Source organism: Canis lupus, chromosome 3, assembly GCF_048164855.1.
Source record: "Canis lupus baileyi chromosome 3, mCanLup2.hap1, whole genome shotgun sequence".
In the NCBI taxonomy this organism is placed as follows: domain Eukaryota; kingdom Metazoa; phylum Chordata; class Mammalia; order Carnivora; family Canidae; genus Canis; species Canis lupus.
The window spans coordinates 53,467,859-53,494,315 of NC_132840.1; the positions used below are offsets into that span (position 1 = coordinate 53,467,859).

Consider the following 26,457-nt stretch of genomic DNA (forward strand, 5'->3'; position numbering starts at 1 on the left):
GATCCCAGGCGCACTGCCCACAGCCAACAGCAGAGCCCACCCTCTGCACAGGTGTGAAGTCACAGGAATCTAGCTTAACTTCCCATTCTTTCAGCATCTTCTCAATGGACCATCCTTTCACCACCACAGAACCTTTATTCATCCTCTCTTCTCTGACCTTTAATGTCCATCCTCATGAAAGAACTTCGATCATTTTGTTCATTCTTACAAGCAAATCTGCTTTTAGGATCCCAGAGTTCCTGAAGGGCACTCTGGGTGGCAAGGCATTTCAAACCAGTTTGCTCCATCTATCAAAGGAGGAGCAAGAGTGGTTGGACATGGTAGTGATGTTTCAATTGAATTTGTCAACAGAAGCAGTTCTTCAAATGGATCATGGATGGAAACTGACAATGTAGATGAGGCCAAGGAGGAGCTACTCTGGTTGTTTGTTTGTTTGCTTGTTTAGTTAAAGTACCTAAATCCACCTTGGAAGATGATGCTAGAGTCCCAGCCCCAAGCTCTGGTGTGTCTGTAGACTGAATAATTTGGGCTTAAGGAAATTTGCCGCTGCATGGAGCAGAAGAGGGAATAGCTCTCGGGTAACATCAATCCGGCTGTGGGGTCTCCTGAAGAAATTCACAGGGTGGAAGCTTAAAGAAGAAATAACTCCTAAAATAATCTTACACTTGAAAACAAAGAGGCAAAATTAGGAACCCATACTGTGCAAAATGTTCCTCCCTTAGGAAGGATGCTTTTCCCTTGGACCAAGAGAAAACTAGACTCAGTACATAACTTAATGTGCTACTTCTCTGACTCACTTGATATACTCTGATCTTTGAGCAAAGTCTGATGTAGCCACACAACCTTATGTAAAGGGGGGGAGGTGTCCGTTAACAGGGAAGAGCCACAAGGGGGGTCCTGCTGTCACCTACGTGGACACGGCAGCCTACCAAGGGACCCACGTCCATCCAGGATTTGTGCAAGTGAGCAGCTTTAAGCCAGGCTGCAACTCCTCAAGGTATGGAAGGCAGAAGAGAGGTGCCCACAGCCAGAGGAACCAGCTACTGTGTTGGAGACCCAGGCAGCATAAGAGAAGCCAACCGCACCTCCCAGTGGAAGAGCGCAATGGGGCCATGACGTTTGTGATGCATACTAATCTATGCTTGGGACCCTCCCTAAATTGTTCCAAACCTTGACACGCAACCTTGGGTCTACCAGTCCCCAGCTGAGCAGAAACTAGCTTAGCAAATACCCACTCCAGCCACCAAGGCTCCTCGGTGACAAGGATGCTGCTCCACTTAAGCTTCTTTCAAAAGCCTCTTGCTGAGCTGTGTGTGTCAGATCAGGCTCAGAAAGGGATAACACTGCTTGGGCTCTGTTCGTGCTCTTTGCTGTTCCAAAGCAAGGAGAGTCCAGAGCGAATGAGGTGGCGGGGTTCTTACCCTGCCTGTGAGTCATGCCGTTGCTCCCTCTGGTCCTGATTTTAGCCAGTTGTGCTCAGAAATAGAAGGCTGCCAGGATGCAGGCACTGTGGGGCCCAGGTAACTGAGGTGAAGGTGAGTGCCTGCCATGCCCTCACACTAGCCGGCTGTAAGCCAGAACCACGGCCCCTCTAGGGGCAGCCTCCACACCCTCTTCCTCTCTGCTCCTTCATCTTCTGTCCAAAGACACATCGGTAAGGAGGGTTTGAATCGCATCCCCTCCAAAGCTCAGTGACTCCCGATGATACAAGTTTTTGTTTTGTTTTGTTTTAAAGATTTTATTCATTTATTCATGAAAGACACGCAGACATAGGTAGAGGGGGATGCAGGCTCCTTGCAGGGAGCCCGATGCAGGACTCGATCCCAGGACCCTGAGAAATCACACCCCGAGCCAAAGGCAGATGCTCAACCACTGAGCCACCCAGGCATCTCCCAAAACACAGGTTTATTCCTCGTGCATGCTACATAGCTACTGTGGGTTGGTAAAGGGGTGGCACTAGAGAGTCTGTACATCTGCCTCGCAGGGACTCAAACTGCTGGCGCCACAGCAGAGGGAAAAGAGGGGTCTTGTAATCAAACACTCGAGCCTGGAAGTAAGACACTGCTACTCACAACACATGTGCCAGAACTGGTCTCCTGGCCCCGCCCAATCACAAGAGTAGTATAAAGTACGGTTCTCTGATGGGCCAGGAGTGGACCAAACTGGAGACACTCAACCAATAGGCTCATGACTATGCTGAATGGAAAAATGAGCTTTTAGAGACAAGAACCAACTGCAGTTGTAACCTCATCCCTTCCTCACTGTGTGATCATAAGCAAATTCTAGAAGTCTGTAAGCTTCACTCAGATTCATTCAACAGGGCACAAATAACTATTAGCCCCCTTCCCTCCTTTTCCTATTCGAATCCCTAAACATGGGTAACCATCTTGAAGGACATGATTTAATAATCACTTTCACCTTAAAGGGCAAACATAGATAATAACTTAATTTTATTGATTCCCTCCCCCCAGTTCCTATGAGATGTATTTGCATTTTGATGGACAAAGTTCAATTGGGCAGATGGGCTTTGAACTCCATAGGATGCAGCCTCTGACATGAATCCCATGATTCTCACCCCCAGTATCAATCCCCTTGTGGGATCAACCTCCTCTTGAATGTGAGCCAGGCTCAGGGACGTGGAGAAGTGATGGGCATCACTTCTGTCACCCTCTCTCTTGACTGCTCTGATGAAGCAAGCTGTCCTGCTGTTGGGAGCGGCCCAGGTGGCAAGGACTAGACGGTGGCATCCAGACAACAGTCCCCAAGGCACTGAATCCTGCCAACAAATGCTGATTGAACTCAGAATTGGGTCGTCCACCCATTGGGCCTCAGGCTGACTGTAACCTCAGCCAACCCTGTGATTCATTCTTGTGGGAAACCTTTAACTAGAGACACATGGGAAAGCCACGCATGGATTTCTGACCCGCAGCAACTGTGAGGAAAATCAGTGTGTGCTGTTTTAAGTCACGGAGTTTGGGAATCATTTGTTACACAGCAATAGATAGCTAATACAAACCTAGCATTCTGCTAGGTGGAGAAGCCATGAATGCATAGAATATATCTCCTGCTTGCAGAGACAATCTTGCTGCCACCAGCCTGTCCCCACCCTCAGTCTCCCTTCTTTCAAGCAGGGACAGTTTTGTCATTAAACCCTGCCTAGCCATACTCACAGTGGGCTGTTTTACAATACACGGGTGCCTCCCTTGACCGCAGACTTCCTTAGAACTGATTAATTTTGCCTTAGCTATTTCAAAGGATTGAGTACATCGCTGTTTTCCTACCTCCTTTTGCAGTTCTTTTATCAGGAGACAGTGTGCTGCTTTATCAGGATAAAATCCAATTCTGGAGCCAGATCACCTGGCATCAGGATCAGTCCCCCTACTTATTAACTGTGTGCCTTTGGGAATGTTGTCCCAATGTTCTTTAAGGGTAAAAGGAGGATAAAATAGCACTCAGGGTTTTCTGAAGGCAAAACGAAGTATTACACGTAAAGAGCACAGCATAGAGGCTGGGAGAGGAGAATGTACTCCATCGAGGTTAGCTACCTCAATTACAGACTTCATGCCTCACTTGACAGGTGGAATATTTAGTATTTGATGAACTGCTATACTATGCTGTCACTAGTCTCTGCGTTTACACTCAATCCAAGGCAGGAAACTAAGAACAGCCAGGCCAGGAATGGCCCCAGGTCAGCCCAACTGTATGTGCTGCTCCCTCTCCCTGACCCAAGATGGCAGGACACTGCACAGGAGGATTTTATCTTGCTTCACTCATGTGGTGGGCTGGGGTTCTCTGTTCTCTTCCCCTCCTATTGGCCCTTGGACCACGCACTTCTGATGCAAAGGGAGTCCTTTCTCACATGAATCCCCATCAGTTAGGTCATGAACACAACTCGTGAGAGGCAGGTTGTTCAGAAGTATTTGGGGAATGACTGATGGATGGATGGCTTAACTAATTAGCCCATCAACTTGAAGATGCTTCACTCTGAACAGTGAGGCCTAGGGTGGGTTGGGACTCGGCCCTGCATCTTTGAGGGTGTCATGGGAGCTGACAGGAGAAAGCTAATGAGAGAGGGGTTCCTCTGGATGTTTTGACTGAAAAGTAACCTGAAGAATTTTTTTTTTTTTTTTTTTTTACATGGCTCTTGAACACATTCCGAATTCATAACAGAGCACCAAGCTGCTTCTGGTAAAATCCTTATAGCTGCAGCAGGGTTGACATGGGAGGGACTGCAGTGGTTTCTGTGGGTTGTTTTCTGGACACCAGGAATGTGTGAGAGGAAGCTAGAGCAGACAAAAAGATGAAGGCAAAGAATCTGGAATATCTAGACCAACAGATAAGGAGGGAGGGATAGGGAAGTGCCTCCCCAGACCCAATTTGTTACTCTCCCGCATGTCCATGGTCACTAAGGCTCTATGGGAATCACAGACAGCAAATGTTTCTTGTGTAACCATTATGTACAAACATACCTATTTTTATTTCTAATTATTAAGGTGGATCTATTTTAGGTTTACAAAGCTTTGAGAATGGTTCAAAGATGGATATAACGTTTTTCTTGCAGTGTGGTGAAGAGAAAGGATTTACAGACTCCAGGGTCCTTCTTCTGCCAGAGGAAGAGTTGTTGTTGTTGCAAAGTTGTTCCTCGTCCTACACGGTGCCATTCTTCAGAGGTATACAGAGCTCCCCAGTTAGTAAGATGTCATGCTCTCCCAAAAATTCTAATTCTGTCATTCTACTTAGAACTCACTAGACTCCATCTTTCAAGCCAAAGAAGCCTCTCTGTCTACTTTATGAATACTGGAGTCTGAAAGCCAGTACACATTTGTCCTCGCGTGGCCCCTTTCTGTGCTTCGAATGGTCCACACTTTTCAGGTTTCTCTCTTACCTTTGTCGTTCTGTATATACGAGACTTAACATTCTTAAGACTGTCCTCACTGGGAAACCACTCCTGTAATTTTGCAGGTTGTAGGGGACATTTGATTTACCATCTGATAGTCATCTTCCTCCTTCTGGTGACCACATCCTGGTTCCCACTCAGGAACTGGCATCCTCCGCCACTCCCCATCCATGTGGCTGAAGTGAAGCTGCGCCCATCCCATAGTGGGAGCTCATTCACCTCAAGTAGATCAGTACATAACCCACAACCCTGTCTACAATGACTGGCTCCATGTTGGGCTCAGAACTCTATCAGAGCTAATGAGACACAATGAGTGTTTTCACTGGGGCTTCGGGGAAAGCGATTTTGCTTTCCTTGCAGAACAGAAAACTTAGAGGATTTAAGGGCTGGAGCTGCTGTCACCATCTGGCTACAACCACCATCTGGCCTACCACGTGACGCCTGAGAATGAAGCCAATGTAACTAAAGACCCACTATGGAAGATTAAAAAGAAAAAAAACAAACCTGGGGCACATGGTAGTATTTTTGAGCTCCAGATCTAGTTGTGCCTCAAGCTAGACCTAGCCCTGAGTTTTTCATCTTACACAAACCAATAATTTGTCACTGTCCCTACACCAGTTTGGATTGAATGCTCTGTCACTTGAAGACAAAGGAATTCTCACTGATACAGCTGCATTTAGTGAAAACCATTTTTATGCCCTAAAATGTGGCCATCTGAAAAGTCAAAGGAAGCAGAACAAAAGAATGCTGGAAATGGAAAGGATCTCGTCGAGTGACAGCTCTGACCCCATTAATTAAAAGATGAGGAAACAGAGTCAGAGCAGGGATGTCTGTGCATGTGTCCACATAGTTGCTCAGTTAGCAGAAGCAAGGGCAAGATCCAGATTTAACATCTAGCTCTCTTTTTCACCTCTTCCCATTTATTTATTTACCTAATTTGAGAGAGAGAGAGAGAGAGAGAGAGAGAGAGAGAGAAAGCGTGAGCTCACAAATGGCAGGGGAGGGGCAGAGGGAGAGGGAGAGAGAGGATCTTAAGCAGGTTCCCTGCTGAGTGCAGGGCCTGACACAGGGCTCGACCTCACAGCCCTGAGATCATGAACTGAGCTGAAATCAAGAGTTGGATGCTTAACTGACTGAGCCACACAGATGCCTCCATCACCTCTTCCCATTTAGACCGGAATGGACCCATTGTTTACAAGGGTGAGTATGTTTCCAATCCCTTTCAAGAGCTTACCAAGGTGACCCACTTCTCTTTCTTCCTCCCTCTGTTTCTCCTTTCCTTCCTTTTGTCTCCTAGTGGATGTAGATTCTTTTCTTTTGATACAGATTCCCTTTCTCATTCCTTCTGCTTCCCTTCCACCCCATCTAGAAGTAATGATGATCTCAAATGTAGCTGTTACTCCCCTACATTGCTTTGTATTCTAAATGTAAGAAGAAATACAAAAAGAGTAGATACTTCATTGTTGGGCTTCATAATTTTATGTCAAAAATATTCTACATATCCTGTTGGACCTTGCCTTTCTCACTTAGTATTATTAAGGTTGATGGAGGTAGATTCCTTCGTCTTTATTTGTGCAAAACTGTATTTATTTTGTCTCACCTCCTGAGTGACTTAGCTGGTTATAGACAAACTGATGGCGATAGTGTTTCGTCACAGCGTTGCCTGGTGTAATTATAAATATTGAGAAGTCTTCTGCTAGTTCAAGTTTTTCTCTGGGTAAGGAACCTGTCATTAATTTCTATCTGCTTTATTTTTTTAAAGATTTTATTTATTCATGAGACACACAGAGAGAGGCAGAGACACAGGCAGAGGGAGAAGCAGGCTCCCTGTGGGGGCCCCGATATGGGTCTCAATCCCAGGACCCCAGGGATCACGACCTGAGCCAAAGGCAGATGCTCAACCACTAAGCCACTCAGGAGTCCCTTCTATCTGCTTTAAATGTGACCTAAGTTTAGAGTTTTGATTATCTCACTTGCTTGAAGTTCAATTTGTTTCTCAAATCCATGGATTTAAGTCATTTATCAATGGTGGAAAACATTTTATCATTATCCATTCAAAAACTGTTTCTCCCATATTTTCTCTGTTATCTTTTCCTTCTGTAACATATAACATATTAGTTATATGTGGGATTTACAGATTTTAAACTATTTAGCCTAATTCTCTCTTTGCATACTTTTGTCTCTACTCAGCATTCTGTATAATTTCTTGAAATGATTTCCGATCTACTAATTCTCCCTTTGGTGGTATTTGATCTATTATTTAACTTCAACACTGGGTTTTTAAATTTCAATTGTGATTTTTCCACATCTAGAAGTTTTGTACTTGATTCTTTTTCAAAGTTACCTGTTCTTTTTTTATAAAATCTTAATTTTTTATGAATAAAATAAATCCTTTTTCTTTATATTTTCAATTATTTTAAGGACACTTTTTACATACTTTTCCAGATTGTTCTGTTCAGGTTCTGGAAGTCAAATTATTGGATAGCTTGGCTGTATGGTGAGCTGATCTTTTATGGGATGTTCCTTCTTCCTTCAGAAATCTCAAGGCTTGCCTTTCCCTATATTTCTGTTTTTGCCTATACTGAGCACTCTAGTTGTATCACTGTCTCAGGATCAGTTTTTCTGTTTTATTTTTTAAAAGATTATTTATTTTAGAGAGGGTTCAAGGGGTGGGGTCGAAGGAGGGGAGAGAGAGAATCTCAAGCAGACTCCCCACTGAGCATGGAGCCCAACACGACTCAATCTCATGACCCTGAGATCATGACCTGAGCTGAAATCAAGAGTCAGACACTTAACTGAGCCTCCCAGGCACCCCAGTTTTTCTGTTTTATGATGTAGTTTCACCCTGGTGGTTCTCTATAACTGCCCAGCAATATAAAATCAGACTTCAGACCTCTAAGAAATGCATTCTGGTTTTGATTTTGCAGAAAAAACTTTTTTTTCCCAACCAGATGCAGACAATGAGAGAAAAGCTTCCTTGTTACTGCCCTGTGATGATGGGTATATATATATTTAGGTATAATATGGATACAGTCCTTTGAGGTCCCTGATTCTATGATTCCCACTTTGCTCAGGCTTAAGGTTTGGGGTCCTTTTTCTGTGTGGAAGAAAAAAATTTAAATCCCATAGATTACTGGCATAAGAAAAGCACTCTTTTCCACCTCCCAAGAGTAACTGCAAAACCAGTCTATACATTTACTAATAAGGTTTTAATTTCTCTCTGGAAGCATGGACTTCCCCTTCTTTCAAATTCAGCCATGCACTTTATTTGTATTTCATCCAGAAACTTTTAGTATGCATAGTGTGAGGTTATCTTAGTGTACGTAACCCAGTGTAACCTCTCTGGATACCCTTGGCCATGTCTTTCCACTGATGGTATTTTTGAGCGTCTGTGAAGATCTCTTGGCCCAACTGCACTCTTGGAGGTGGGAAAAAAATATCTGTCTCTGTGTCCACCTTTGTGGTGTGCCACTGGCTTAGCTTACTATGGTCTCTGCAGTGCTTGCTCTAGGTCCCTCATCTCACTCATAGGCATGTCATGTGCCTGGATGTGCATACCTCTTGGCTCTACTTCCTCAGCTATCCTGCTGCTACCAAGGCATGAGACACTATGCGGCAATGTCCTGTCCAGCTGGCCTTCCAGTGAGGCTTCAGGTGAAGAGATGGGGAGTGCCAATGGCTTGCTTCCATCACGGGCTTGGTCTGAGTTTGGTGGCTTGTGCCATGGATACTGCTTTCCTAGGTGCCAGAGATCTGGCTTCCTAGGTGGCTATTGGAGGGCTGAGGAGGTAAACTCCCAAATGCAGGAGAGCTGATGCCTCCTGGGACAACTATGACCAAAGAGAGACCACAGCTAGCATAAAAATTATTCTCTCTTTCTCCTTCAAGATGGATTATTAAAGTTTGCAGTGGTTTCAGGTGGCCTCCCTAAAGAGAGACCAAGCAACCCGCTGTGCTTATTCTAAAAGCTGCGATATAACCCCTCAAATGTGCTTTCCTGCCTTTCCAGAGTCACTTTTGTTTTTTCCACACTCCCAATGACCACCCTCCACCCCTCGTCGCTAGAGTTGGACTCCCCTGTATACTGTTAACACCTAAGAATATGCCTTCAGCTCCATTTTTCTAGGGAATTCAGACTGAGATACATGCTTGCCATCTTATGGAACCTGTGGCCCCTCTATCCAACCAGGCAAAAACTGGGGGAAGGTAGAAAGCCTCTCTGAGAAAAAGGTACATTCCTTCCATTGTTTTTGTTTTATTTTGTTTTTATGGATATCAGCCTTGAACAGTCTCTCAGTCTTTCTACCCCGTGACCATATTGTATCTTGGTACTGGACACGGGCAAAGTGGAGAGGGTGTGCAGAAATAGCTTGCAGTATAAGAGCCGGGCAAGCCCTCTTCTAGATTCATGCTATGGGCTGCACGTCCTTGACTTGTACAACCCCTCCTTTGGCTTATATAATAAAGTTTAACAGTGGACATTGATGGCACCTGAGAAATCCCCCTGGTGCTGTTATTTCCCCCTTCTTTTTGTTGAGAAAATTATCTTTTCCAGCCATGCCTCTCTGCTGAATCTGCAGGATACTTCTGATAGTAATCTTCATTTTAAATTGGAGGCTCTCTAAAATTTCATTGTGAAAACAATGTCCTTAACATAGTGCTTTATCACCAGGAAAATGCTACATGGAAACATTTAATCGTAGAATCTTAAAATTGGAGAGCCAGAGGAATCCCATGACAATGCCTGACATAGGGAGAGATTCGATATTCATTAAAAGACTGGACACCTTTATAGGAGAAAACATAAGATGGTGAGAAGGCCTAGGAGATGAGGAATGCAGAGACATGGGATTTAGCCCTGCCAGCAATAATCTGTAGACTCTCAGCAGGTTATTTAACATAACATGCCTGAAATTAACTTCGGAACACTATTCCTGTGTGTGGAAAAATCCCAGGAGAGGCGAGAGACAGAACCTTGCCTCCTACTACAATGCTGTAAGGCAAGAGACTTTGCTTTGGGTGGTGGCAGTATCAGCTCGTTCTGGGGCCAGTGGCAATCGGTCCAGTTGTGACAAGAGCCATGCCAACCATGCTCTCCTAGTGGCATGTTACAGCTGCAGCCCCTGCCCCCCACTTTCCAGTGATTCCTGGATAGTTTCTTAGCCTGGATCTTCAGCGTTGCTATTCAGCCTGTGAACTACGTGGTATCACTCCAATATGCTCCTTTTCTAGTTAACTTACAGGCTTACTTCCTGCTGCCTTCAGCCAAAACCCTACAAGTAGAAGGTTCAAAGACTCCTCCCTTGTTCTTAAAATCCCACAAACTGCTTTGTAATCCTGTGGACTCTGCAAAGCATGTTCAGCCCCATGATCATATTTCATCTTCAGAATAACCTTATGCGAATGCCTCGTTACCCCTCTTATGTGTATGGGAACAAATGCTGGTTGCGGGGGTCAATGGTTGGCTTGGAATTGTCCTGATGGGGCAAGACTTGTGCCCATTTGGATTTCATGTGGTTGCTTTAGGTCACCAGTGGAACTGTGCATGGCCAGATAAAAATTAGATGAACGTCAAGGAGGGCTCCAATATGAAGCGTGCTTTACAATTATTATTGCTGTTTAATATCAGGGAGATCTCCCTGGATCTCCACCAGGGAGAAGGTGGCAGAAATGTAAGATAAAAGCACATCTGAATTCCAGCCCAATGTTCCTCTATACCCCCTCTCTCCAAAACAATGTTTTTGTTTCATTATATTTATAGGTTACTATTTTGGTACTCTTTTTTTCTACAGGTGGTTTTGGCATAGAAGTAAGAGGTCTCTTGGCCGTTTGAAGAATTCAGATTTGTTCATGGTGCTTTCAACAGCCACACAAAAACATCTCCACCTTGCCCCAAATCCCTAATGGTTCAAACGCTTGAGGTCATCTGACCATAATAGTGATCTAACCACATCTATTAAATGAATTGATGATTGCAATGGAGAATCTGCTCTGAAATTATCCCAATACCTTGAAAATTGTCCTAATGGTACATCTTTCTTAGTTCCTGACCTTCCTGCCCTCTCTCCTTGTTAAAAAATGTGACTTAATCACATCGCTGGACATTCCTGGCAGCCTCCCATCTCCCGGTAAGACGGCAGAAAAGCCAGGTGAGCAGAGAAATGGAAAGACGGGTGGCACCCCAATTAGTAGCAACCGCTGAGCAGATGAAAATGGAATAGAAATAAAATGCTCTCCACTGACCAGATAAACAACACTCAAGTAGTTAAAAAGGGAAAAGAACAAATCCATCATAAACTTTAGAATGCGGTGGCAACAGTAGGTAGACAGGGTGTGAGAGAGATGCACTTCTTTCTTCATCAGACTTTTCAAGGAGCGAAATGACTGACAACCTTGACCAGGGACATGCTTATGCTCTAGCAGGAAAAGTGGGCACAAGGTAGTAATAATCACAACAACAAACTTATATTTAGATAGCACATTATAGTTTGCAAAGTGATGTGGGCAGAGAAGTTATTACTTCTCATTGGTATATAAGGAAATAGCCTCCAAGATGTTAAGAGACTTGCCAAGCATCACACAGCTGTTAAGTGGTGAAGCTAGGAATCAAGCCAAAGTGTGTGTGTGTGTGTCTGTGTGTGTGTGTGTGTTGCAGGGCAGGATGGGAGGGCAAAGTAATAAGGGAGGGCTGAGACGGGAACATGGGAGAAAATGTTCAACAGAGAAGTCTCTCATACAGTGAGACAGAACTAAAAATAATGATACTAATCAAGATTTATTTATTTATTATTTGATAGAGAGAGAGAGAGTGAGAGAGAGAGCATGCGAGTGCTGGGGGAGGGGCAGAGGGAGAGAATGCCAAGCAGACTCCACGCTGAGTGTGGAACCCGACATGGGGTTCGAGCTCATGACCTTGAGATCATGACCTGAGCCGAAACCAAGAGCCAGATGCTCCACCAACTGTGCCTCCCAGGCGCCGCAGGAGTGATACTAATAAAATATCCACCCTGATGAGACATTGAGAGAGTGGATCCTGGCCAAGGAGAGATGGTACAAATCATGGACCATCGTCACTGGGACACCAAGACATTTACAGAGTTTAAAAAAAAATCTTCATAAGGATTTAAAAGAAAGAAAAAAAGCATTGTCACAGAGCATAAAGAACCGTAACATATTTCACTCTTTTTTTTTTTTTTTTTTGGAGATATTAGTGACATACTCAGTCCTATTTCCTACATTTGGAAGGCATTTGCTTGCTTGTTTTCAATTTGGAGGATTAAGGAGGGCGCATGTGTCTGTATACCACCTGTACCCCTGCTCACAAGATAGGGGAGGGCATGTTGATATTTGTTTCTTGAGTCTTTCCCCTTGTTGCCTTTCCCTTAAAAATAACCAAGCTAATTCCTAGATCTCCTCGCTGATCAAATAATAGATGCTGAATTTATTCAGATGGGAATATACAACCTGACTTAGATCTGTTATTTTACTTCCACAAAGACCCACACTTTAGCTCAAATTCTAGAAGTTCTATTCCTACTGTGACCAAGTTGCCAGCAGTTGACTTTCATAAAAGATGATATGAGGGAACCCTGGGTGGCGCAGAGGTTTAGCGCCTGCCTTTGGCCCAGGGCGCGATCCTGGAGACCCGGGATCGAATCCCACGTCGGGCTCCCGGTGCATGGAGCCTGCTTCTCCCTCTGCCTGTGTCTCTGCCTCTCTCTCTCTCTCTCTCTCTATCATAAATAAATAAAAATTTAAAAAAATTAAAAAAAAAACAAATCCTAACTCTTAGGCTTATCATCTGCATAAGCTTAAATAGTTTGGTATCTCTGAGATGCAGCTTTTATAGCTGCAAAGTGGAGACACAAAGACCTACTTCCAGGGTTTGTGAAAGGGTTAAGTCAGACATTAGAAGGACTCACACAAGATAATCCCTCCAGAAATAGCTGTTTCCTCCCCTAGTTCAATATTCTTTCTTGAAAGAAAATTTTCTTTCTGGCACCAAAAACATGAAGTGATATCCAAGCAAGGATACAGCACACCTTTGTCCATAATCAACATACACAAAGAGCCAAATCAATGCTCTTTGGTCTTCAAAAGCTAACACATAAATTATGTTTCTTTAGGTAAACAGACATGGGAAATCCAAAATCTCCATTTATTTCAGTAATTGCTATACCCCATGTTGGGCTCGAACTCACACCCCCAAGATCAAAAGTCACCTGCTCTTCCAAATGAGCCAGCTGGATGCCTCTACAAGTCCTAAATCTCTAAAAGCAAAGCCATTTTCATTCAAATTGAAAAGAATCTTTGGAAGGATGGGGAGAAAATGATTTGAGAAGAATTTTTAGAAGGATGGGAAGAAAGTAATTTAAAAACATATGAGACATGGTATGCATGAGTGGGATTGGAGATCTCTACTAGGTCTACTCTCCTTTATGAACTCTGACCAACCACAACGAGATCAGACTGACTCACAACCAAACTGTACTTCCCATCATCCAGTACGTAGTACGTGCAGCCAACAAAGTGGACTGTACTGCCATCTCAGAGGGCCATGATCCAGACTGCACTATCCAAAAGGCTCTGATAAATTGTGCAGTAAAGCAACAAACTTTCAATGTCAATGAGCCCTACCTTTTATAAATTTATTTGACTGTGGTACCCTTTTTGCTCATGGGACACCTACAAACATATCATAAAAGTAATATTCTGTACAACACGGCTTGGGAAACACTAATCTGTTGGATGACCAAAACTGTAGCACAGGGACAAAAAACAAACAATAAATTAATAGCAAAACCCACCACAAACTCCTGACCTATAAATGTAGATTGATATGCAAAAATGACATCGCTAATGGAAGGCTTCATTAATAACGATCTTGTTTACACCTTGTACAATTATTGATAATCATCCGGCTTCAGTAATAAATTCTCCTTCACTGAACAACACCGTGGTCATTGGAGTCCTGTGTAACTTACATGTTTGTTTGAATTTTGAGTGTTTCAGCTCTCACACAGGCCCAGGCTCGATCAGTCCAAGACTGTCAGCTGATACTTAGGAAGCATGAATTCTTTTCTAGGCTTACTCATAATTACCTTTGCAGCATGGATTATAAATAAGTAGAACAGGGTGTGTTCTCACGGTTAGGAGCAAGGGCTCGTGGCCAGACAGAGATGAAACTGAATCCTGATTCTCCAGGCATCATCTTGAAAAACAATCTGGTAGACCAATGTCTCATACTCATCAGATGGAAGCATGGGGATATTTCTTACTTGGTTAGAGAGTTTGAAAATTAAATCAAATTGTGCCAAATACGTCGCCCCTGACCAGGCACATAATAAGTGCACAAGAAATGCTATTATTTTATGAACTTCAGATCATGAACTTATTATTAAGTTTTTTTTCTTTGTGAATAACAGCCTTCTTTATCTTCAGAGTGTGTGTATAAGTGTATGTGTGTGTACGTGTGTATATATGTGTATATATATAGTGTGTATAAGTGTATGCGTGTAGACATGTGTATATGTGTATATGTACACATATAGTGTGTATAAGTGTGCATATGTGTACTTATATAGTGTGTATACATGTATATATAGGTACACCTATAGTGTGTATACATGTGCATATATGTATATATACATATATAGTGCATGCATGTATATGTATATATGTATATACATATGGTATGTATAAGTGTATGCGTGTGTATACATGTATACATACATATATATGTGTATACACATGTGTATACACGTGTATAGACATCTATATGTGTATGTATATATATGTACATATATAATATCCCTGAAATGCCAATGTAGCCAGCAAGTTCCTGTATCCAGATGATTATTTACCTATATGCTATTTACAAATCATTTGGCTTTCAAATAAATATCCTTAGGGAGAAGTATTATTATATGCAGGGTTTTGAAGGTCTCCTTTCATACCTTATCACAGAGTATGTTTCTAGGGAGAGCTACCAACACAGCAGGGAAGCGAGGTGGCCCTTCTGTACTCACAGATACTTTGCAAGAATTAGCGCTGACATTTCAATGGCAGGGAGGGGGTAGTAGCAGAAAGAAAAGAGGCATATTGTCTGTTATCACTCCTCCTCCTTTAACAGCTCAACAGGAACAGGGTTTGAGGGCTGCCTGGGCCAAAATGAACTGCTTCAAGGGGTATGTCAGTAGAAATTCACTGAGGCTGTGGTTTCTGACAGTCTAATAGGGATGCTGGTCCGAAAAGAACTTTATTAGCAAAGTCAAGGATGGGGGTTAAATGATACGGTGGGTACCGCAAAGTGCTTTATCCCAGCACTCTCTCCCAGCACGCCCTTTTCCCTGGCTCGTCATTATTACAGGGTCTGGTAAAGCCTACAAAAAAAGAAAGAGAAGGGGGGAGAGGGAGGAGAGAGGCAGGAAGGAAGAAGGCAAGTTGCCAGTTTCAGTTTTGGCTAATGACTCTGCCCTAGATGAATGGCCTCCCCTCTCCAGCCCCCCCTGAGGAGCATATCTCTGGGCTTTGTGACTTTGCAGTGACTCCTATCAGGAGGGCGGGGATCTGTTTTTTTCCAGCTTCTGACTGCCAGATTTGCTCTGGCCAGCAGATGACACAAAGTGATGGTCCCGAGGCCCGGGCTCAAGAGGCTTAGGGTGCTTCTGCCCTCTCCTGGAAATGCTGCAGGGGGGGCGGGCAGGACCAGCCCAGGTGAGCCAGTGGAAGGATGACGAGCAGGTGGCCAGGTGCTGATCCTCCAGAGGCTGATCCACCCTGCTGACACACTAGGAAACCCCACAAAGAAAACCCCTGCCCAGTCGAGCCTGCCCCAACTGCCTCCCCACATAGACATGAGTCCAATGAATGGTTGTTGCTAATGTCCTGGTGTGATGGTCTGTCCAGCAGCAGAGAAGTGGTTCAGAAGCAGAAGTGGGTATGAGCTGGCAATACTCTTCTCCATCCTTGCTCTTCTGTAAGAATGCGAGGACCATGTGACAGCTGGAACTTTCCAGCCATCAAGCAGCCCTGAGGGGAAGAAGAGGCTTCTTTTTTTGGCAGGTAAATCAACTCCTTTTAGTATAAGGGCTGGTTTGCTGTTACTTGCACTCAACATAATTGCAACCAGAAGAGTGTGTTACTCAAAGTCCGAGTGGAGTTAGGACAGTCAGTGATGGCAGGTGTAGAATGGTACAGTGGCCTGGGGGTGCAGAATCAAAGGGAAGCCACTAATTCACTCATTAACTTATTCATTCATTCTTTCACTCAATCATTTGAATAGGCACTTGGGCTTATCTGCACACCTGCTAGTGGAGGGAGCCAGGCGGATGGGAATCCTATTCCGAAGGCTCTCATAGTTGGGAAGGATGTGGAAATAACCTATCCTACCTACCTCCAATAAACCCCACTCAGGACATCTGTGGCAGGCTCCTCGTTCCATGGAGTCTCCCCCTAATTGTTAGAAAGTGACATCCAGCTATCCGGTAACCTGCCTACTTACTGCTTTCACCCACTGGTCAAAGTCCTCTTTTCTAGTGCTTTCCACATTGCTCCTGTGAGGTATGCATAAGGACAAAGGGGATGGACACAATACTCAGTGGTGGGACTGCCAGAATGGACTCGGACATCAAGCCATAGAGCCAGTTTTCAGAAGTCTAGATCTTCAAGACATGATTTCCTTTCAAAACTCAAAAACATGCAGGAGAGCTTAAACAGAATTATAGTTTTAATACATTATATTTTTCCTGAAGGCCATACACCACATTTTTCCAGAGGCTTCCATACTCTATTCCTGAGGAAATAAGACCAATTTCACTCTCAATAATATTAATGGTTGTTATTTATTTAATACCTACAATATGTCAGGTGCTGTGCTGGGCACCTCCTACATCATACAATTCCCACAACAGCCCTATGTGGCATGATTTTCTTAACATCAAAATATGGTAGGGGTGGGGGAAGTTCAGAGATTTGAACGGATTCTTTCTCAAAGTCTCAAAGCCAGGAAAGTAGGAAGGCTATTTACCCACAGTTCCATAGGTCTCCAAAGCTCATCTTTCCACTACAAGTTGCTGTTAAGAAGCAACAGCCTCACATATTTAGAGACAACCTTTTTCTTAACTTCTTTAAATATCCTTGTGGGGGTAAAGGAAACTAAGAAAACCACGTGCCCTTTTCAAAGGGAAATCATAATGTGGTGGGCATTCATTAGAGAAAACAGAAGGGAGAGGTAGAATTTTTCTGCTTCTTCCTATTTTTTTTTAAGTCCCCACATCTCAGAAAGCCTGGAGACACTTGAACACACCCATTGGGATCCTATGGGGCATGTGTGTGGTAAATAAAACTTAAAGCACCCAGAATAAAATGAATGCTAGTCACCTGACAAGGTCAAAGAGGAAATAGGTGTTGTTCCCTCCAAGATGGAGAGGTGAGACCGGTGGTTCTCAGACCCGGCCAATGCAGGAGAACTATGTGGATGACTTGCAGAAACCCAGAATCCCAGGCCCTATCCCTAGAGTTTCTGATCAGGAGGTCTCAGATGGGGTTTGATAAGGTGCTTTTCCAACCTGTTCATAGGTAGTGTTGATGGAATAGGTCCAAAGGCCATACTTTGACCATTACTACCTCCAGAACTAGGGCTAGAGCCAGTCAGACTGGTGTAGTGCATGCTTGGGGCATCTAGGACCTAACAGATGCACCAGGAAAGACTAATTTTATTCTACTTAGGAAACTTCTACATAATCAGCAGGGTTATTATTGAAAGGTAGTGTATTGGGGTGACCCACTTTCAAACAGGCCACGGGGTTTAGAGTTAGACCTTCCCATAACCCTAAAGCTAACTGGACCTGAGCTCAAATACCAGCTCTGCCCTTTGGGAACTGTGCAAGGTTGGACAAGGTGCTCAGTCTCTCTGAGCTTCCTTTTCTTCATTTGTACCTAACTTGTAGAGTCATTATGAGTCTCAAAAAGACAAAGGTGAAGGACCTATGGGCACGATGTGATGTCTGTGGATGGATATTGCTTCAGGGAACTGGGCAAAGTCATCCAGCCTCTTCTATGATGGTGTTGATCAGGGATATTCATGCTGCAAAGGTGAGGTCAGAGCCAACTTAAGTTACTCCTTCTTGGTAACAGCTGCCACTGTGGACTGTAATGTCAGGGAGTCAAGGCTGGTTTAAAAGAAGGTCTAAGAATCAAGGAGAGTTCTTGAACCTCTGGAAGATTAAAACTCCTGGGTCTTAACCCACAGCTTGAGGCTATGCCAACAGAAGGGGATAAGGAGAGCTGAACTCTTCTACCAACCTAAAGAATTCTGTGAGCCTAGGACTTCTTACCACTCTCTTTCCAACGCTATATAAACCTTTCATCTTGATGCCCTCTGGACTCAGAGAAAGGAAGATGATCAAAGATATATGTATTAAAAGCAATGCATTAGGTCACAACCATTGGTCTACCCAGGTCATTTGTGGTGGTGTCATGGGGTGGGGGGAACTCTGAGCCTTTATGATGTCATCCAAACATGGTTGGGATGATACTCCAAGAGCTCCTTTCTCAAACCAACAGAGGGTAATCATAACTAGTATTCCCCACAGATTGGTATTGGAAAGGCAAGTTGGTTACTGCGTGACCTAATTGGATATTTAACTTTTAGATTTTATACCAGCTTCTTCAGAAAGTTAAAGTTATTTTAGACACTGCAACTATAATGACACAACGATACATGGGTCTAATGAGTAATTTTATCAAATTAATTCTTTCTGAAAGAATACATTTTTATGCTCAGAAAAATCACTCCAGCTTTTTTTTTTTAATGTTTTGATCTTTGTAACTAATTTTAAAGATCACACTGTGCTTGTTCCATTTGCTCTGTGAGTCTTGCCATGGCCCCAGTTAAAAGCAATAACATTGGAATGTGACCAAGGCCCCAGTCTTTAGTCTCTCAGTGCAGCCTATCACCCTGGATGATTAAAGTCACTGGTTGAATTAACTTTCAGAATCTTCGGTTTTAATATCATAGCAAGGAAGACAGCTGAGCTCTTCCAAGTAAGAATCATCTGAATTAATCATCAGCCTCCAACCACATCCCACCTGCCTTGATCAATGGGCAAATAATGGTTTGTACACTGGGGAAGTGTTTTTCTGGGGTCAGTAATAAATGAATGGCTTCAATTTCCCGGGGGCTTGTGTCAAGCTCCTTACAATTTGACTTCGTGCCTGGTAAAGAATTTCATTCCTAGCTAACACATCAGCTGAGACATATCCTTTGAGGGCATGATACTTGAATAACATATCCCTTGCACCCATCTTCTTGGGTGAGATTGTATCTTAAGAAGCATAATTTAATTTTATATCCTAGTTCTCTTTTTTATAAAAGATTTTATTTATTTATTCACGAGACACATAAGGAGAGGCAGAGACATAGGCAGAGGGAGAAGCAGGCTCCCTGCAGGGACTTGATGAGGGACTTGATCCAGGACCCCGGGATCACACTCTGAGCCGAAGGCAAACGCTCAACCACTAAGCCACCCAAGTGCCCCTATGCTAGTTCTTTATAACAGTGGTTCTCAAACCTAAGGGTGTGTCTGAACTCCCTGGAGGGCTTATTAGGACACACATTTCAAATCCACACCCCAGAGTCTCTGACTCAGGAAGTCTCGACTAGAACCCAAGAATGTGCATTCCACCAAGTTTCCAGGTAATGCAGATGCTGCTTGTCTGGGCTACACTTTGAGAACTGCTGCTTTCAAGATACTGATGCTTTTTTCTTTTTAAATTAAGTTCTAATGGTTTCCCACGTGGGATAAAAGGTACAGAGAAGATGGAAGCTATCTATCGTAAAGTCCTTACCTGGCTGCGTGTTTCTTTCGCAGCAGGGTCTGCTATGGAGAACTTTGTTCAAAATATCAGCTCCTACACTCTCCACTAACTTCAGAGATGGAAAGAGACAGTATGTCTACTTGGTCTGAGCACATCGCGTCATACTTGTTTACAGACGTTGGGGAGACCACATCTTGGAAGAAATAGTCGTGCAAAAAGATTGACTCCAAGTCCTAATTTTTCAAATGTGACATCACCAAGAAAATGGTTCTCACAAAAGGTGCAGAAACTCCAGGAATGAGGGTAAGTTCATTTCACAGGAAGGTCCTTGGCTGTGTGCTAACGATCCCTCACTCTCATTTTCTTCATGGGGGAAGGGGATTGGATGCACCCCAGAGGGCAAAGGAGGGGGCCTTAGCTTCCTGGATGACCCCAAAAGAACCATTAAGTAAGGACACACAGAGATATCATTAACAGGAGTGTGTGAGACTCAGAAACCACCAGCCTGAAACCAAAATCCTGATTCTGGCTTGCCATTCTTCTATCCAAAGGAAATAAAATTCTAGGAAAACGGCACTGTTCTCACTGTGAAAAAAAGTGTTTAATTTGCATTTATAGATAAGTTGCCCACTGAAGGTTCCTAAGTCTCTACTTCCTGACAGATGGGTATGTCTGTGTGTGTGCGCGCGCGTATTTGAGAGGGAGAGAGAGAGAAAAAAAAAGTCAACTGGGTATACCTAAGATTTGGGGACTGCTGCTCTAATAGGATGGAAGACCTGATGGTCTATTCTGTTCCCAGAAATCAAGTTAGGTTCCTTGTTTACTAACACATGAACTGTGGAGTATGTTAAGAGAGTCATACTGAGATATATGATTGAAGTTCTATTCTAGAAGAATCCCACCCTCTAGGGCAGTATAGCAGTGAAGAGCGCAGAAACGAAGCTAGTCTACCTGGTTCCAGTGGAGACTCTCCATTTACCAGCTGTATCGTCTTGGCCAAGTTACCTACCCTCCCAGAGCCTTAGTTTACCCACCTCTAAAACCGAGATACTAACAGTACTCCTCTCATGGGGCTGTTCTGTTGAGTAAATGAGTTAATATATGTAAACCACTTAGAGGATGCCTGGCACATAGAAAATGCTATATAAATACTAGTCATTATTATTTATGTCCAAATACTGTGCCATCCTTCTCCTTTTGTTCTATGCAAATTCTTCATGCTAATGCTATTTGGATTGGCTAGCATCCAAAATTTAGACTTCTGCCATAATTATCTACATATGGCAGCAGGATCATTCCAGAACCACCCTAATGACTTTGATTAGAACCAATCACCTGTGCCTATTTACACAGCAGAATGATTGGCAGGGTTTTGGAAGGACTGGGTATTCCAATTATACTCTTGTTGAGTATGGACTGGTTTGAGCAAATATGCCAGTCAGAATCATGCTAAAGCAGATCAGTTTCTGTACATTTTATGTAACCCAATAGAAAAACCGGGGGGGGGGGTGCGGAAGAGGAGAGGAACTATTGGTTTATTCAATAAATGTTGTTTGAGCCTCTGCTATGTTATGAGCATTGTGCAAGATGGTGTACATTGAGAGGTGGGCACGCCACTCCCACTCTCAAGAAGCTCAGTGTCTGATGGGAGAAGCAGATTAGAAAACCAGCAAATACTGCACAATATACTGAGGATTATAACAGGCATCGCCATGGACTGCTGGGAGAGCACAGAGGTGCCTAGAATTGCAGTGCCTATCTTGGTGTGGGGAGGTGTGGTCCTCCCAAAGCCTAGAAAGAGCTGAAAAACAGGTAGGAGCCAGCCATGCCAACAAGGTGGGCAAAGGCATTGTGTACCAAAATTCAGAAACACAGATGACATTGAAGAAGGTAGAAGATGTAGGGAATCAAGATTCTAGTTCCTTAGGGTTCTTTTTTTTTTTTTTAAAGATTTTATTTATTTATTCATGAGAAACACAGAAAGAGAGGCAGAGATACAGGCAGAGGGAGAAGCAGGCTCCCTGCAGGGAGCCCCATGTGGGGACCCACATCCCAGGACCTCGGTATCATGACCTGAGCCAGAGGCAGACGCTCAACCACTGAGCCACCCAGGGGTCCCAATTCCTTAGGATTCTTAAGGAACAACCAAGGAGTCTAAAATGATGGGAAGTCAAAAGTGGAGGGATTGTGTAAGAGGTTAACCCCATCCACCTAGCGTGTCTATGTACTGCACAGTTGTGTAAATGTACAACACAGTCTTCTCCAGGAGACGGAGAGAAGCCAATAAACCATTAACTGACAATCGAGAATTAATTTTCTATGCAAAGAGAGTGTACTGGATGTACAGTCTTTGCTTATATTGCTACTGGTTATCTGTAGAAAAGGATACATTTCAAAAAGCTCTTCTGTGATGATAATATGTATTGTCTAGCTATCTGGAAAAAATATGCAGTGCCCAGCTGGTTGGAAAATAAATATTTTGGAGAGTAGGTAGCAGGTCCAGGGTTGGGATGGGAGCTAAGCAGCTGAACATGAGCCCACTATGCTAGGAAACAGACCCACTATGCTAGGAAACAGCTCCTGGACCAGTGGATCTCAACCGGGGCTGCGTAAATGTATCATGCAGAAAGATGTAGAAATTACGATGTGCGGGTCCCAGCCCCAGGAACTATGAATTTGTTGGTCAGGGTTCAGCCTGGGCAACGGGATATTTAAAAGCTCCCCCAATGAGTCTCACGTGCACTCCGTGTCAGAACCCTAACTCTATAACTTTGGTATCTCGAGTTTGTCCTTGGACTAGTGCCAACCCCCCGGGACTTGTCAGCAATGCTGTGTCACGCCGCCCCCCCCCCAGGTCTCTGGATCAGAACCTGCGTCTGAACATTAGTGGGAAGGTTTTCGTGGAAGGCCTGCACAGTCCCTTCTGATTGCCTTGGGAACAGATGGAGAAAAAAAAAAATGAGCCCAAAGGTGAGGTCATTCTTGTGCTGTAAAATGACTCACAACTTCCATGTAAGTCTCCGGAAAGGATAGGTGAGAGGCAAAGAGGTTAAATCTCCTTGTGCTCATGTGTGTTTGTGTGTTTGTGTGTGTGTGTGTGTGTGTGCAGTGCAACAGGGCATTACTGTGCATCTTTGAGCATCCCTTGGCTGTTATGAGAACATCTCTCCAGTTGAGAGGTCCCTGTGATTCATGCCTCACTCTGCCGCCCCTCAGCGTCTGCCTGCAGCTTGTAATTGGTAGAGAGTTCCAGGCCTTTCTAAGCAGTGAGAGGGCAGATGGAGGTGGCTAGCCAGACATAAGGAGATAGCCAGGCCAGTTAACTATAGGCATTTTCTTTCCTCTTCCTCTGCAGAGAGGCAGTTGGAAGCACAGTGGTATCCGAGCCAGCATAGCGCTGGGCTACAGAGGTATGTCCCTAGGCTCCTTCTGGTTTTTGGTGGGGGGCCAGATCAGGACCCTGCTCCAGATGCCCTGGGGCCCCTCCTTGCCCAGGTAGGTTCTTGGCGATAGACCATTCCACTGTCTAGCATGGGGTCAAATGCACAGAATGAACACGTGAACACATGGGTGGATGGGTAAGGACACTGTTCCTAGGGCAACTACCCTTCTTTCTCATCCAAAAGAACAAAGAAATGAGTCTCAGAATCACCTGTGCCAGGAGCTTTTTACTGAGTCTGGCTTTGATCTTTCTAGAAGCTGCTCGATATTTTTATTTTTTCTTTTGACAGAACACCTCGCTTCTTTGGCTGAAGTGTATAATTTCCTACCTAGCTCTCAGGGGGTGGGGTGCCTCAGCCGTCAGGGAGAAGGCAGGTGTCAGAGCCTCATGTGCTTGAGGTGTGGCCTCAAGGCCGGGGCACCCTCCTTGCCATCCCTGCCTTGGGGTTTCCAGGTGACTGTGGCCCTGAGTGGCCCCAGTGGGACCTGCCTAGGCCTGACAGGAGGCCTCTGGGAATACCACTCTCCCCCTCCTTTCTCTCTGCGTCCAATTACCCAGGGAGGGATCGGACAGAGAACATATTTAGAAAATGTGTTCATTGTTGCTTTTAAAAATCTCCTCTGTAATTAGGTACTCCGGGGGTAGTCAACCACAAAAAGCCACAACCAGGGCTGTCAAGTCCCATAAAACAAAAGAGAAACCAATTAGTCAAAATGGAGACGAGGCTGGCTGAGCACCAGCACCTGTCTCAGCCACCCTACGCCCACATCCACCCGAACCGCAGTCCCAACTCTGGCAGGTACACTCTGCCTGGGCCTTTCCAGAACCGCATGGGGTGGCCGGGAGGGCACTGAGTCTCTGACCCCTCTCTCAAGAAGCCCTGTTGTCAGTATCAGGGATGGCTGGTTTCGTCATGCTCCACTACAGAAACTTCCAGAAGGAGTCCCCAAACCTGCCAGTTGCAAGAAAGGTAATCTAATCAGATTCTTGGTATTTTGTGCATCCAGGTGGCTCCTGGGAAGTGTCTGCCCATGGGAAGAGACAAAGGGTGCAGGGACCTGCATGGACCCTATTCTGTTCCCTGACAGCTCCTGAACTTTATCCAGTGAAATCTGAGTCTTGAGAGTGATTGTTCTCTGAGTGATTCCATTAAGTGTGAACTTCACGTAGAGCATTTTATGAAGCCCCAGTTGTGTTAACATGACCACCAAGAAGCGTGGGCTCTCAGGGGCCTCCCTCTCTGGGACCCCAAGCTTCATGGGATGAGTTCTCTTGCAAACCTTCCTCTCCATGAGAGAGCTGCTTCGGGGCTCGAGGTTAAGGGTAGGACGCTGTGAGGCAGGACACCACAGTTATCTCCATGGGGTGCAATTACCAGCACTCCAAATATCTGTATGACCTTGACTTAAGGGAAGAATCTGTACCTTCCCATTGACACCTTCACTTATTCCCTTACTGATGCTCACCTCAGCTCCTTAGAGTCGTGGCCTACAGTTTCCACCCAGAAGTGACACATCCCATACTATCTACTAACTGGCCTGACTCTCCTTCCATCCCACTGCAAGAATACATCTTTGCTATCCTGAAGCTTGGCCACTTGTGTGGACCAATGGCAAATGAGCGGAAGTCACTAGACCTTCATAGAGGTGGGGCATGTAAGAGCTGGTGGGTCACTTTTCCCTGCTCCTCTTCCCCTCCCACATTAGCTGAGAAGGACAGAGTTTTAATTGGATAAAACAACTCTGAGTGAAGACTGTGAAGGTGTATTCTCTCATGAGATCTAAGAGGCACAGAACACCCCCCACTAGGTGAGGGAAAGGGGCCTGGGGCCAGAAAGCACAGAAATAGGAGAGGTGAGAACTGTATCTCAAAAACTGTACATGTTGGGCACCTGGGTGGCTCAGTGGTTGAGAATCTGCCTTCAGCTCAGGGCGTGATCCTGGGGTCCTGGGATCGAGTCCTGCATCGGGCTCCCCACAGGGAGCCTGCTTCTCCCTCTGCCTGTGTTTCTGCCTCTCTCTGTGTCTCTCATGAATAAATAAATAAAATCTTTTAAAAAAAGGCAAAAGAGAAGGGCTTTGGGATATTTGGCTAGGAATGGTGCCAGGAGTCATGCACATTAGGACATCCTTTATGGGAAAGTTTTAAGAAAGAGAAAAATAGAGGGTCAATACCGCATTTGGAAAATGTGCAGGTTTGTGGGGTGAGGGAAGGGTAAGTATACACGGAGAAGGAGGCAAAAAAAGGCATGAGCAAAAGAAGCTCTAGTCTAGCGTCATGAGAGATGATTTTCAAGTAAGAGTGGGAAGTCCATAGTATCAGATTCTGGAGAAAAGGCAAAAAAGAAGAAGGAATGGAAACTAAGAGAAGTTCTTAGATCTGGAGATTGGTTTTGTATCAGAGACCTCTGACAGTGGCGTTTAAGCTAGTTCTTTGCCTGAGAGTTGCGTCATCATCTGCTTAAATGTCTCACCTTCCATGCGGCCCAACATTGCCATAAACGTTATTCTGAATCTGGGCCATCTGGGTGGCTCAGAGGGCTGAGCATTCAACTCTTGATTTCAGCTAAGTTCATGATCTTAGTGTTGTGAAATCAAGCCCTGTGTGTAGCTCCTCAGTCGGTCCAGAGTCTGCTTGAGATTCTTTCTCTCCCTCTCTCTCTGCCCCTTCCTTCCACTCACATGTACACACATGCAGACTCTCTCTCAAATAAATAAATAAATCTCTTCCCCCCCCACCCCCCCCCGCAAAGTTCTAATTCCTGTTCTCCTGTAACTGCCACACTAGTAAAATGAATTTTATAATCAACCTCAGTTCAACCACTGAGGACAGGGGTGATGACATAATTTCATTGCTGTCAATGACATAATATTTAGCCCTACATACAATTAGTAAATTCATAATCACCAGGTAGGGCTTTCCAGAGTCAGCAGCAAAAAGAGGCTGAGCACTGTGGCTGATCAATAAGATGCTGCTCACTTGTGTAGCTTTATCCATGCACCTGTACATTCCATGAACCCTGTCCATCTTTCTGTTGTATAACACAACTAAAAGTTTTACAATCACACAGATCTGGCCTTAATACCAGCCCTGTTATTTCTAGAGATGTGCTCAGCACAGCCAGAAAACAGAAAATGCCCCCATTTTAAATTACTTTTAAGAAAATATAACAAATCTCAGAAAGTTGTCCTTCCATTCCTGCTATGAGCCCTATGGAGAACAAAAAGAATCTGGAATAAAATATGTGGAAGAGAGAAGAGAGGAGATTGCAGCAGGCCTAAGAACATTCTAAAACTAC

At 44.3% G+C, this 26,457-nt stretch overlaps 1 protein-coding gene and 1 long non-coding RNA gene across 6 annotated transcripts in view; one reads left to right on the forward strand and one right to left on the reverse strand.

The window, feature by feature from the left end:
- Positions 1-26,457, reverse strand: part of SHISA6 (shisa family member 6) — a 278,218-nt gene that overhangs the window by 98,625 nt on the left and 153,136 nt on the right. The window lies entirely within an intron of this gene.
- Positions 15,493-25,203, forward strand: LOC140630611 (uncharacterized). 4 transcript variants are annotated; one of them, XR_012028369.1, is made up of 6 exons: positions 15,501-15,613; positions 15,806-15,961; positions 19,771-20,020; positions 22,572-22,687; positions 23,073-23,127; positions 24,167-25,202. It is a non-coding gene; the product is annotated as an uncharacterized lncRNA (long non-coding RNA). The 4 variants fall into 4 exon arrangements; XR_012028371.1 differs by having other exon boundaries at positions 15,493-15,613; positions 15,809-15,961; positions 23,073-25,203; XR_012028368.1 differs by having other exon boundaries at positions 23,073-25,203.